Source organism: Molossus molossus, unplaced genomic scaffold, assembly GCF_014108415.1.
Source record: "Molossus molossus isolate mMolMol1 unplaced genomic scaffold, mMolMol1.p scaffold_m16_p_8, whole genome shotgun sequence".
NCBI classification, from domain to species: Eukaryota; Metazoa; Chordata; class Mammalia; order Chiroptera; family Molossidae; genus Molossus; species Molossus molossus.
In genome coordinates, this window is record NW_023425402.1 from 76,083,064 (window position 1) to 76,096,470 (window position 13,407).

The following is a 13,407-nucleotide window of genomic DNA, read 5'->3' on the forward strand; positions in this document are numbered from 1 at the left end:
ATCAATAAATTTGTTACTTCCTGTCTTCTAGCTTGGTTGCTTTTTTGCTTAATCATTCCACCAGTGTAAAGTGTTAATGCAATTGATTAGTTGTATCTACAAAATAAACTCTCTCTCTTCTATTTAATAGACCATGGTTTTAAGAGCCAAACTGCAAATCTTTTTTATCTAAACAATTTAAATGATCTGGTTTAGAAAAAAAATGTGTGTCCCTTAAGTTGATTACCTTTCTTAGTTATCTCTCTAGGAATGTGACTTTTTTCTTTACTGGGCAGTGTTTTAAACCACTTTTCAAAGTTTCCACTGAAGTATAAAAACTCCACAGTGTGACAAAACTTTGCAGTTTCCCCTGCATTCAATTTTAATATTGTAAGATCTGTACTAAGGCCTGCATAATATGTCTTTTAGAACAAACTAATAAGTCTAACACAGACATCAACAGCTCACACATCACAAGTCTGCAGAATTATGAATGTGGCTCTTTTCCTGAAATAATCTGGATGTGAGCTCTAATGACCATGTTTGATTATATTTCCAACAGAGAATGCTAATCATGCTGGACTATTTTCCTACCACTATCTGCTCAAAAAGATTTATGTGTTTTGAAACAGTATAACCATTGCCCTGGCTGGTTTGGCTTAGTGGTTAGAGCATCAGCCTGCAGATTGAAGGGTCTTGGGTTTAATTCCTGGTCAAGGTCATGGACGATGGTTGCAGGTTTGATCCCCAGACCCAGTTGGGGTCGTGTGATAGACAACCAATTGATGTACCTCTCACATTGATGTTTCTGTCTCTCTCTCTCTTCCTCCCTTCCACTTTATCCTATATATACATATATAGATATATATGTATATATTTTATTATAACCATTAACATTCATAGCTGCTGCCTCTTGGTGCTTTATTTTTCTAGAAAAGAACTACTTTTGGTGTTTGGTTTTTTTTGTCGTTAGACACTTTGTCAAAAGGGTTTATTCAGAAAATAAGTAAATGGATACTGTATGCCATTGCTCCCAAACACTTATCTGAAAGGTAATAGGAAATCTGAGCAGGCTTTCATTCACTCTTAAGCACCATTACTGCTGGGTACATTAAACTATACCACCCTTTTAAGTTTACTTTCAATCTGAAAAAAAAAATGGATTTCAACATGTGATGTGCACTTAATACTAGAGAGTTTTTTTTAAAAAATCATTCAAAAGTCAAAATTATAAATTGCTACAAATTGCTCTACTAAAGCTGTTTTGAAACAACCAAGGGTTTCAAAGCATACAAATGCTGGAACTTTCCATTATAACGTCTGGTGTGGTCCAAGTAATTTCTTGGGTGAAGCGGGATACTCAGGGTACTTGGAGGATTTTAATATAAAGTGATTTTCTGAGGGATTTTTATATCATTATAATTAGGCTCGAACCAAATGCAAATTTCCCAAGGCATTTCTATCTCACAGTGGGTCTCCCAGATTTAGATCTACCCAATCAGGATGTTTGAAGGTTAGTGCCCATCAAGGATGTCATCATGATAATATCAGGCTTCCCACCTTAATGGGTGACTCAAGGATGCTGAGAATGGAAAATCATATTCTTGAAAAGCCTCTGCAGTGAGCATTAACTTTCTGTGAGACAAGAAACTGGTAAATGGACAGATGATTTTACTTATCTAGGATTAAGAAGAAAAGTAACATTTAAGAGCCTATAATATACTGGAAACCATGTAAAGCACTTTATTCACTGTTTCCAAGAAAAGGAAGTTATCATTATTTCTAATTTTTCATATGAGGATTCCTAGTCATAGATGACAGTATCCTAAGTATAATAGCTACTTTCTTTGTATATGTTTTAATTTTCCAGTTTTGTATTTATTTTTAAAATACTCTAAACAAAGAGAAATCCATCAAAGAATTCATATTTATTCACGTCACGCATCTATTTACAATGCCTTACTAGTTTTCATAAAAGGATGAAAGCCAAACCTTTCATATGATCCTGAGGCTCTCTATACCATCTCTCCACTCTCTCAGTGGGCCACATTTCTTTCTTCTCGCTAACATTCCAGATAAACATCTTCTTTCCTTTATTGTTTTTGTTAATCCTCACCTGACGTGATTTTTTTTTTTAGATAGAGTGTGTGTGGGGGGAGAGAGAGAGAGGAGAGATTGATGTGAGAGAGACATATTGATTGGTTGCCTCCTACATGACCCAACCAGTTCCAGGAATTGAACCTGCAACCCAAGTAAGTGCCATTGACCAGGAATCAAACCCGTGACCCCTTGGGCAGACGCTCTAACTGCTGAACCAAATCACCAGGGTTAAACATGTTCTTTCTAATGTTCCTTCTGCTTCCACATCTCCTAATGTGATTACCCCTTCTTACCTTAGGGAGCATATGAAGTCCTTGCTATCCAGGAATATGTCTTCAATCCTCTCCACTCCCAATTCATTAAGCTAATTTCTATCAATTCTTAGAATAAATAGCATTTCCTTGGGGTGGTTAAAAATATTTCTGTAAGACTATTAAAATATGTATTTTGGTACTACAAGGGCACATATTAAATCTTGTTATATATTATATAACTAGGTACCCTATTATATTCCCTCAAAGCATTAATTGACTTTTCTTAATCATGTACTTTTCATATATAACTGCATTATCTAAGGGGGCATGAGCATGCCCCCTTACTGCTTCATTTACTGCTATACCTGCTTGACCTAGAACCGTGTTTAGTTCAGAGTACGGGCTCAGTGAAGTATCTACTGAATGAATGAATGAACCACTATCTTGCACAATTAGCTTTCTTATTTCACTTCCAAAAATCTTAGGTGAGTTTACTCTAAGTTAACATACCCAAGGATTATTATTGTTTTGTTTTGTTTTGTTTTGTTCCAGATCTTAAAAGCACTTAGCTGCCTTTCTGTGAAATATGCAAATTCACAAGGTTGTAACATGTTAAAAAATGAAATACAATAAAATAAAAGACTATTATTTTTACTCTTGAAGCCCCAGATTGCATTTGCATCTGTATATTTTATTATTATGTGATTTAACCTACACCCAGCAAAACATCATTTTGTTTCTTGACACTCTCATTCAAAGTACATTTGTTGGTTCTGATAAATATGTACTTTGGAGAGCTTTAAAGGAAATTCGAAATTGAATAAAAAGAAATCTATCTACCAAAAACATAGCCTAGCATTCATTCTACTGCTAACATTTTATTAAATATAAATAAAAATGAAATACATGTATTTGGATATCTGTAGAAAAGAAGAATAGCACATGCTTAGTTTTATAATTTCTATGTTGTGTGACCCCTTTGCAGCATTAAACACTGTTGACAGGATCTTTCTTGAATTGCTCCTCTTTGGGTTTCTTTGACACCAAAATTTTCCATCTAACAGTCCTCCTTTTTCTCTTATTATTCACCACATTCCCTTTTCCAGTTTCTCCTGAACTGTGTGTTCCTTAAACAAGTATCTAATGAAAGGTCACTATGTCTCTGGGGCTGAACTGCAATGATGCTAGCAATGCAATGATAAGAAAGACAAATACAGTCCTTATCCTCATAAATCTTGCTCTCTTTTCACTTTATTAAATCCCCTTGAAGGGTATCAACACAATTATTGCTAACATCTATATGCTGATAACTGCAAAATCTGTACCTAGCCTAAACTGTATTCGAAGCTCAAGACTCACATGACCACTGTGTAATGAGTATAATAATCTAGATGTCACAGGCTCAGACTCGGCATGTCCAATCTAAACCTGCCATTCTCCTCCTAAAACACAGTCACATATTATTTTCTAACTGCCTAATGGTACCCATCTCACAATCTCTCAAATAAGAAACATGGAAGTCATTCTGATGTTCTCTCTCTTTTATACTTCAAATTCAATTGGTCCTTGTGTCTTGTCTAGTTAAGGTTTTCCTGAGTTTTTTTTTTTTTTTCATTGCCTCTCCTCTATATTACAGCATTTAACTCATAACTGATCTTCTCTCTCTCACTTTTATTTTCTCTAGCTCATTTTTCATATTGCCATGAAAGTGATATTTCTAAAATTCAGGTACAGCCCATGCTCAACACCCATCAGTGGTTTTTCATTTGCTAAGCTTTGTAGCATTACATGTATCCTGATCTGCTCACAGATTGGCATGAACATAGGGGTGTGTATATCTTTGTGAATAAATGTTTTCAAAATTTTCACATAAATACCCAGAAAGAGGGGTTGCTGGGTCACATGGTAACTCTATTCTTAAATTTTTAAAGAACCTCTATACTGTTTTCATAGTGTCTGTACTAGTTTACATTTCTACTGGCAGTAAATGGGGTTCCTTTTTCTCACAACCTCTCCAACACTTATTAATTGAATTGTTGAAAATATTCATTCTAGCAGGTGAGAGGAGGTATCTCACTGTAGTTTTTATTTGCATTTCCCTAATAGCTAGTGAAGTTGAGCATCTTTTCATATATCTGTTGGCCATTTGTATTTCTACTTGGGAGAAGTATCTGTTCAAGTACTCTGCCCATTCTTTAGTTGGATTGTTTGTTTCTTTGGTGTTGAGTTGTATGAGCTCTTTATATATTTTGGATATTAAATCTTTGTTGGAGCTGTTGTTTACAAATATATTCTTTCTTTTTGTATCATTTCATATCATGCTTAGTAAGTTTTTCATGTTCAACTAAAATTATCTACTTAAATTTATAAATATTTTTTTCCTGTGGTTATGGAGTAGAAGATTTTTTTACCCTTAATAAGCAGGGGTTGAACAGGACTATATTTTAGACCTGGAGTGGTACATTGATGCCTCATCTATATTGTGATCCCAACTCTGTGAAGTATATTGATGTTGAACTTCAAAATAAAACAAAAAACAAATTTCCTCTTCAGCTTCTCACTCCTTCTCTTGCACCTAACAAGGCATGCTATTTTAGATTTCTGTATTTGTATAATGCTTTCTCCCTACCAGAAATACCTTCTTCACCTTGTCCACCACTTATATATATACACACACACACATACACACACACATATGTGTGTGTGTGTGTATGTGTGTGTGTGTATATATATATTTATATATATATATATATTTTTTTTTACAAATCTAGAACATTCTATTTTCTACCACAATTATAAATTTATATATTTGCCTCCTTTAATAGTAAACATCTTTGGAATCTCAGAACCTAGCACCATGTAACACAGCACATATTGGGTTCTTAACAAATATTTGTGGGATGAGTGAATTAATGACCATAACCAAATTGCTAATAGAATTCTCCTCTGACAAAAAGTTACTGCAAATAAAAAGTCAACTAAGAAAGCAAGAATGGTATAGCCAGTGTGGCTCAGTGGATTGAGCATCCTCCCATGGACTGAGAGCTCCCAGTTCAATTCTTGGTCAGGACACATGCCTGGGTTGAGGGCTCGATCCCCAGTTGGGGGTGTGCAGGAGGTAGCTGATTGATGTTTCTTTCTCGTATCGATGTTTCTGTCTCTCTCTCCCTTCGTCTATCTAAAGAAAAAAAAATCAATAAATAAAAACATATTTTAAAAAAAGAAAGCAAGAAAGATATTACTAAACCGTATTTACAGTAATTCAAAATAATGTTTTATTAACTACTATAAACCAGAAGAGAAGAAGTTATGAAAAAAGATTTTACTTTTGGTCAGGAAAGGAAGAGATCATCCTTGTTTATTATAGGTATTGAAGTTCGGTGTTTTGTTTTTGAAATACCATCTGCTTCCTGTTCTAGTCTCTGAATGATTACCTCTAATCTCTCTTGTACAGACCTTAGCTTAGCCACTTCATTAAGACTTACTATGTCTTAACTGAATTTCCTTACTATTCATCTTAACCCCAACCTTTTAATTTGATTCTGATGCTTGCCTATTGCTTTATTTGACTTTACATTGGAGCAGAGGATATCTTATTTTGGGCTACACCAAATCTCTTCTTTCTTTCAAACAGAATATTAGGGAGCTTGAGAAAGTTTCTTCACTGGTAAAATTACAAAAATAAAAAAGGAAGACTTGCTCCTCCTTCTTCCAATAGAGATATTTTGGTACATGCCCCTAGCGGGAACCGAACCTGGAACTCTCTGGTCCGCAGGCCAACGCTCCAACCACTGAGCCAAACCGGCCAGGTCTATATGAATATTTTTATGTATAAAATCACTGTTTCAGTCTGAACATTACAACTACAATATTTTTGATTGTGCAATTAATGTTATTTTCACAAAGGAAAAGTCATAGCTGGTAAGTAATTAATGATTTCCTACCAAAAAAAAAGTGGTTATATCTCACTTTGGGAAAAGGAAAACAAAGACTCATGCTGAATACATTTTGGTTTGAAATTTATTTCTCTTGGAAAATTTATTTATAAGTAATCTTATTCTAGAACATGTGACAAAAACACAAAAATGCTAAGGTGTCCAATACTAGTTAAATGTTGTATTCCCCAAGCAAGAAAATGACTTTGAACCACAAATAGTTAAGCCTGTACTTTTAAAAAAAATCTTAAGGATACATGAGAAAATGAGAAGTAAACCTTAGTCTGATATAGCAGCCTCAGGGAAATGGACCAGTGGAACAGTGATCTTTCCCTAATGGACAGTAATGAGAGAATGATATAGGATGAGTCAGTTATGAAGAAGAATTGCTGCTATTGGTTAAGACCATTTATCTTGATTGGGTGCCTCTGCTGGCTCTGCAGCCAGTATAATCCACCTCTAGGGAAGTTCATGGAACCTGAAAACATCTTGCTATGGAAACACAGGATGGGCAGATTGCTAAGGCTACTTCCTTCTTTGTCCAGTATACTAATAACTTTGCTTTCCCTCCCCCCCTTTATATTCTCAGTATAGAGTTACTCTATCCATTTGGAATATATAGATGGATTGGGTAGGATTAAAACAGGCTGTTCTTAATATCTTAATATAATTCAAAATTCTCTGAAAAACGATGAAAATAATGACAGTGAAATCTAAGATAGTGCTTCAATCGCAGGATTAAAAAAAACAAACAAAAAAATTGGTGAAAAATCTCACTATAATTTTAAGATAAAAGAGTCCCAGGAATCCCATGACCTTTTCAATATCTTTTAAGCTGCTTAATGTTGCCTCTTTATTTATTTTGATTAATCAAATAAACTAGCTTTGAATGTCTACCTTTCCGTAAGAGAAATTTAATAAATTATAGTATTTTTTATTTAAAAGGAAAGCATAAAAAATCCAATATAGACAGAAAAATATAAATAAAAAAGATGCCAATTAATAAAAAAATAAATACTTACTATAAAAATTAACTGCAAAAGGACTATTTTTGTTAACAGAACTCTCCAAACCTAAGATGTAGTGATCCAAACCAGTACGCCAGGCATAGTTATTATAACATATAAAATAAAGTTTAGAAGGCAATTCAAGATAGTAGCATAGGAAGATTTTGAGCTCATTCTTGCCCATGGACACAACAAATACGCAACTACATATGCAGTAATTCTCTTTGAAAAGAACTTGAGAACTAGCTGAATGCTTGCTCCACAACAAAGAAAAAAGGGCTACATTGAGACAGGTAGAAGAGAGAGAAATACACCCTTGCTAAAAATGCCAACCCTAGCAGAGACCCACAATCATAAGGGACCTCAAAAGTATACAAATATAAATGATTTTTTTTTTCCATGAGGAGAGTGGGTTTGTACCTCACACTGGAAACACCAGCTCTTAGCTCCTGTACTGGAGAGATGAGTTTATAAGGAAGATATCTGGCTTTGAAAACCAATGGGACTCACACACATAAGAAACACAGGATTGTAGGAAACAAAGATTCTACTCGTAAAAGGTTTGCCCACAGACTCACTTACCCCAGGACCCAAACAAAAAGCAGCATTTTGAGAGAAGCCTAGCACAGGGGAAGGAGATTTACCTGATAGTCTTGACATATTTCCCAAAGGAAGAAAAGTCTACTGAAGTTCTCTCCAAGAACAGTACACTGGTGGACACCGTTTTTCCAGGTTCCTTTGACCTTGCTGGGGGTGGCATAAGTGGGTGCCATATTTGCATCCCCATTCTATCCAGCTTACAGCAGTGGACAAGCAGCTCTGCCTCCCCCATGCTGCTCAAATGGTACTGCTAGATGTGGAGATGAGCAGATATGACCTCTTCTGCAGTTTGTACAACTCTGCCAGAGACTGTGGGCTCATGCAGCCCACACAGGGGTGCCCCTTCAGCAGAAGGTTTAGGTCACTGGAAAGGCTATATTTCTGGACACCCTAGGTCTAAAACAATTAAAGAAACAGCTCAAGAGACAATCAAGAACTAAGGTACAGTTAAACAATAAGAGGCATCTCCTACAGAGCCAACACTTCAAGACACAGAGAGGTAGCTGCTTCACATAGCACAGGGAAACAAATGCAGAAAGTCAAGCAAACTGAGGAAACAAAGGAATGTGTTCCAGATAAAGAAACTAGATAACCCTCCCCCCCCCCCCAAAAAAAAAGAAACTTAATGAAATAGAAATAAGTAATTCGGCTGATAAAGTTTCAAAGTAATGGTCATAAATCTTGCTTACGAAACTCAGGATAAGAATGAATAAACACACTGAAAATTTTAGCAAAATACAGTGTAGTAGAAATCACCCAAATAGAAGAGCAAAGAGGTGGGCTCCTTGACATCAGTCTAAGCAATATTTTTGGGTCCAACTTGAAAGGCAAGGGCAAAAGGAAAAAATAAACAAATAGGACTACATCAAACTAAAAAGCTTCTGCACACTGAAGAAAACTATCAACAAAATAAAAAGGCTGCCTACTCGATGAGAGAAGTTATTTGCAAATCATACATCTGATAAGAAGTTAACATCCAAAATACATAAAGAACTCATACAATTCAATAAAAAAAATTTTTTAAAGACTCGAATAAACATTTTTCCAAAGAAGACATAAGAGGTAGCAAACAGGCATGTGAAAAAATGCTCAACATCGCTAATCAAAACCATTATGAAATATTACCTCACACCTGTCAGAATGGCTATTATCAAAAATAAAAATAAAAAGCCTGGCCGGTGTGGCTCAGTTGGTTGTGCGTCGTCCCATGCACCAAGAAGTCACTGGTTCGATTTCCAGAAAGGGCAAATGACCAGGTTGTAGGCTCGATCCCTGATTCCCTGTAGGGGGCATGCAAGAGGTAGCCAATCAATGTTTCTTTCTCAACAATGTTTCAATCTCTCTCTCTCCCTCTCTCTCCCTTCTTTCTCTAAAATTAATTTTAAAAATTAAAAAAAGAAAGAAAGAAAGAACAAATTTTGATGAGAATATAGAAAAAATGAAAACAAAACCCTCATGCATTGTTGGTAGAAATGTAAATTGGTGCAGCCACTATTGAAAAACAGTAGGGAGGTTCTTCAAAAAAATAAAAATATAAAACTACCATACTATCTAGCATTTCTATTTCTGGTCATACATCCAAAGAAAACAAAAAACACTGATTTGGAAAGATATGCGCTTCTATATTCATTGCAGTAATTTTTACAATAGCCAAGATATGTAAGAAACCAAAATGAATATTGATAGATGAATGCATAAAGAATATGTGATACACACACACACACACACACACACACACACACACACACACAATGGGACATTACTCAGTCATAAAAAAAGAAAACTTGCCATTTGTGACAACATGGATTGAACCTGAGGGTATTATTTTACATGAAATAGGTCAGAAAGAAAAAGCCAAATACTGTATGATTTCACTTATATGTAGAAACTAAAAACAAAACAACAAAACAAAAGAAAAATTGACTCATGGACATAGGGGAGAGACTGATGGTTTCCAGGAGAGACAGGGGTTGGAAAGTGTGGGAAATAGTTGAAGGAGATCAAAAGGTACAAATTCCCAGTTATAAGATAAACAAGTCATGAAGATATAATGTACAGCACAGGTAACATAGACAATAATATTATATCAACTTTGTATGATAACTAGATTTACTGTGGTGATTATTTTGAAATGTATATAAATGCCAAATCACTATGTTTCAACCTGAAACTAATATATTTGTCAATCCTACCTCAATTTAAAAAACTCAGTTTCATTATATAAAACTTTCATGTACTCACAACTGAAAGCCTACTTTTGCCCTACCCTGCATAAAATCAAATCATTCTAATATAAATTCACAGTATTAAAAATGTTATAAAGGAAAGTTACTATGCATTCAGGAAGGTATCCAAGTTTAGTATAAATCTGAAGAATTTTTACAACTTTAAATTGCTTGCATTTATTAATAAAACACTTGAAGCCTTCTTTGTAATTCTGCTCTCATTTCTCTCAATCTCCTGAGAGCTGTCAGGTGCATCCTTGGAAACGTCGTTGCTTTTGTTTTCACCAGTTCACATACTACTGACATTTCCCTATTGCTTGTCAAAATAATTAATATCTGGAGTGGAAGAAATAGGTAGACTGCATTTTAATATAAACTTTTTGAGAGAAACCTGGTTAAAGAAATAGTCCACTAAAAGTCAGCTTTCTGTCTTTGACCTTTGGTGCTTTGCAAAAATATTTCTGACCTGCTTTAAAAATCTTGGACATGGGCCGGGCTGGTGTGGCTCAGTGGACTGAGTGTGGTCTCACTGACTGAGAGGTCCTGATTTGATTCCCAGGCAGGGCACATGCCCGGGTTGTGGGCTTAATCCCCAGTGGGGGGCGTGCAGGAGGCAGCTGATCGATGTTTTTCTCTCACATCAATGTTTCTATCCCTCTCTCCCTTCCTCTTTCTCTAAAAATAAAAAATTAATAAAAACATATTTTTTAAAAAATTCAATTCTTAAAAAATAAAATCATGGATACAGCTGTCACCTCAGTAGAGTTAAAAAGAAAAAGAGCCCATTTTCAAGAGAATATCTTGCCAAAGTTTTCAAAAAGTTTGGATAGTAATCAATTTAGGGTCCACTTCTCAGTCAATGAAAATAAATATAACAAATATATTCTATGGGATAAGGCTGAATGCTTATGAGAACTTGAAGAGCCTATCACTTTGAATATATAGTTGTTGCCTGTTTATCAGTAAACATATGTAAACCAATTACATAGTCTTGCCAGCTATGTGGTAAGCTATTGACCACATCACTGCCTGACCATGGAGTAAAAAACCTTGATAAATTAGCAGATGGAATTCTTTTCAGAATCCACTATAAACATGATGACTCACTTTCCTAGGGTAGGACAACTACCTGGCATCTTGCACCCTGCCCTACAGATGCTGAGCACATTTAGCATTGCATCATCCTCTATATACAATGGCTGGAGTTTGAGGGCCCTAGTGCCTTTGATTTTAATCTATGGCAATGATTTTCAAAATTTATTACTAAAATTCTGCGGCATACCAGAAAAATATAAATTTTGCCTATCTGACAAATAAAATAGGTATAATTTTGATTCATTCACACCAGATGGGCTATTGTTGTGTTGGCTGTTATCATTTTTTTATTTGACATTCTAAGGGAAAAGAGGTCAGTGTTCCTGACTAAATAGTCATGTATTACATGTTTTAAAATTCTTGCAACACACCGGTTGAAAATCACTGGTTTTATGGCTATAAATCTTTGTCCTTTTGTATAAAGTCACTCTCTGGAGTTACTTAAATCAACACACAGAGCACACAGTCCCATAAAGTGGACAAATGTAATATATTATTCCAAAAACCAGACATCAAAAGTACTAATGAAATCACAAATATTTTGAAGAAAATATCATTTTTCCCAATATATTTATTACACTTTTATTTAAAAATTCAATTTTTTTACAAATTGCAAGTAATTAAATAATTGAAAATGTAGCACAAAATCACACAGGTTCTTAAAGCATTTCACAACAAATACTTTTCTCCATTGGAAGACCAAATGACATACGGACAAAACACATGTGATGGCTTTAAAAGGCTCCAAATTGTATGCAGTCTATAGACTTTTGCTTCAGAATCTCAAACAACCAAAAAAAAAATGCATTTTAAAAACCATTAAGGTTTCCAAAATCCTTAAAAATAATCAATGTACTCTTTAAAAAAAAAAAAGAGGTAATTATTAGAGTTAAAAATTAAATTTTATGTCTAAGAAAGTGTTTGGCACAGAGCAAAATCAATATTATCATTCCTTATCCCCCTCTTACCAAAAAAAAAGAAAATGTGATCAAAATTTGTTATACACAAGCATAGAGACTTTTCAGAGATGCTAAAATCTCCTCTTCAAACAGCAGTTTTTGTATCCAGGATTTTTATTTTATTTTTACTTATAACTGTTCTTTAAAATTCTTAACTGATATTATAAATGGGAATTAATATTATAAAAGACAATTGAATTAAAGCAGACAGTTTTATATGCTTTCATGAAAGTTTAAGGTAAACCAATGTAGAATTCAAATTACTTTTCTTTTTGAACTATTTAATTTGAAATTGCTGCACAATATCTCAAATAATAAACTTTTTCCAGTTGCTTGTTGATGCCTAAAAATCCTTTTAACAGAAGAAAAATCTTTTATTCCACAATTATAAATTAGGCTTAAATATGCAAATGTAATTTGAAAAGAGTAGTAATTTAACTTTAACTCGCCTCAAAGTTAAAGAGACTGATTTGTGAGTCCCTCTGCAACTTGGTATTTGGAGGAAGAAGAGAAGTTTAAAGGGTGCTAGAATCCCACTTCTGGGACTATATCCTAAAAATCCCGAAACACTAATTCAAAAGAACACATGCACCCCTATGTTCACTACAGTGTTATTTACAATACTAAAGTTCTGGAAACAGCCCAAGTTCCCATCAGTAGATGAGTGGATTAAAAAGTTGGGGTACATATATACAATGAAATACTCTGTGGCCATTAAAAGATGGAAATCTTACCTTTTGTGACAGGGTAGATGGACCTGGAGATTATTATGCTAGGAGAAATAAGGCAGTCAGAGAAAGATAAATGCCATATGATCTCAGTTATATATGGAATTTAATGAACAAAATAAACTGATGAACAAAATAGAAACAGAGGCATGGATACATGACAGACTGACAGCTATCAGAGGGGAGATGAGAGTGGAAACTGGATGAAAGAGGGTGAAGGGATCAGCCAAAAAACATATTTACCTAGCATTCAGACTCAGTCACCAAGAGTGGTGATCGCCAGAGGAAGAGGGTGGGGTCTAAGTGGATGTGGGCAAAGGGTGGAGGAAATGGAGACAGAAGATATTGCTTGGGGTGATCACACGCATGCAGCATACAGATGATGTTTAATTGAGTTGTATACAGAGATCTGTATGGTTTGTTTGTTGGTTTGTTTGTTTTGTTAACCCTCACCTAAGGATATTTTTCCATTGATTTTTAAATAGAGTGGAAGGGTGTGGCGGGAGAGAGAAACACATCGTGTAA

At 34.8% G+C, this 13,407-nt stretch overlaps 1 long non-coding RNA gene across 2 annotated transcripts in view; it reads right to left on the reverse strand.

Moving 5' to 3' along the window:
- The window catches only part of LOC118620878, a 30,616-nt gene extending 17,461 nt beyond the window's left edge, over positions 1-13,155 (reverse strand). For both annotated transcript variants that reach the window (XR_004957562.1, XR_004957561.1), the window contains exon 1: positions 13,126-13,155. This is a non-coding gene — a long non-coding RNA (uncharacterized LOC118620878). The remainder of the gene's footprint in view (positions 1-13,125) is intronic.
- Positions 13,156-13,407: the final 252 nt, after the last annotated feature.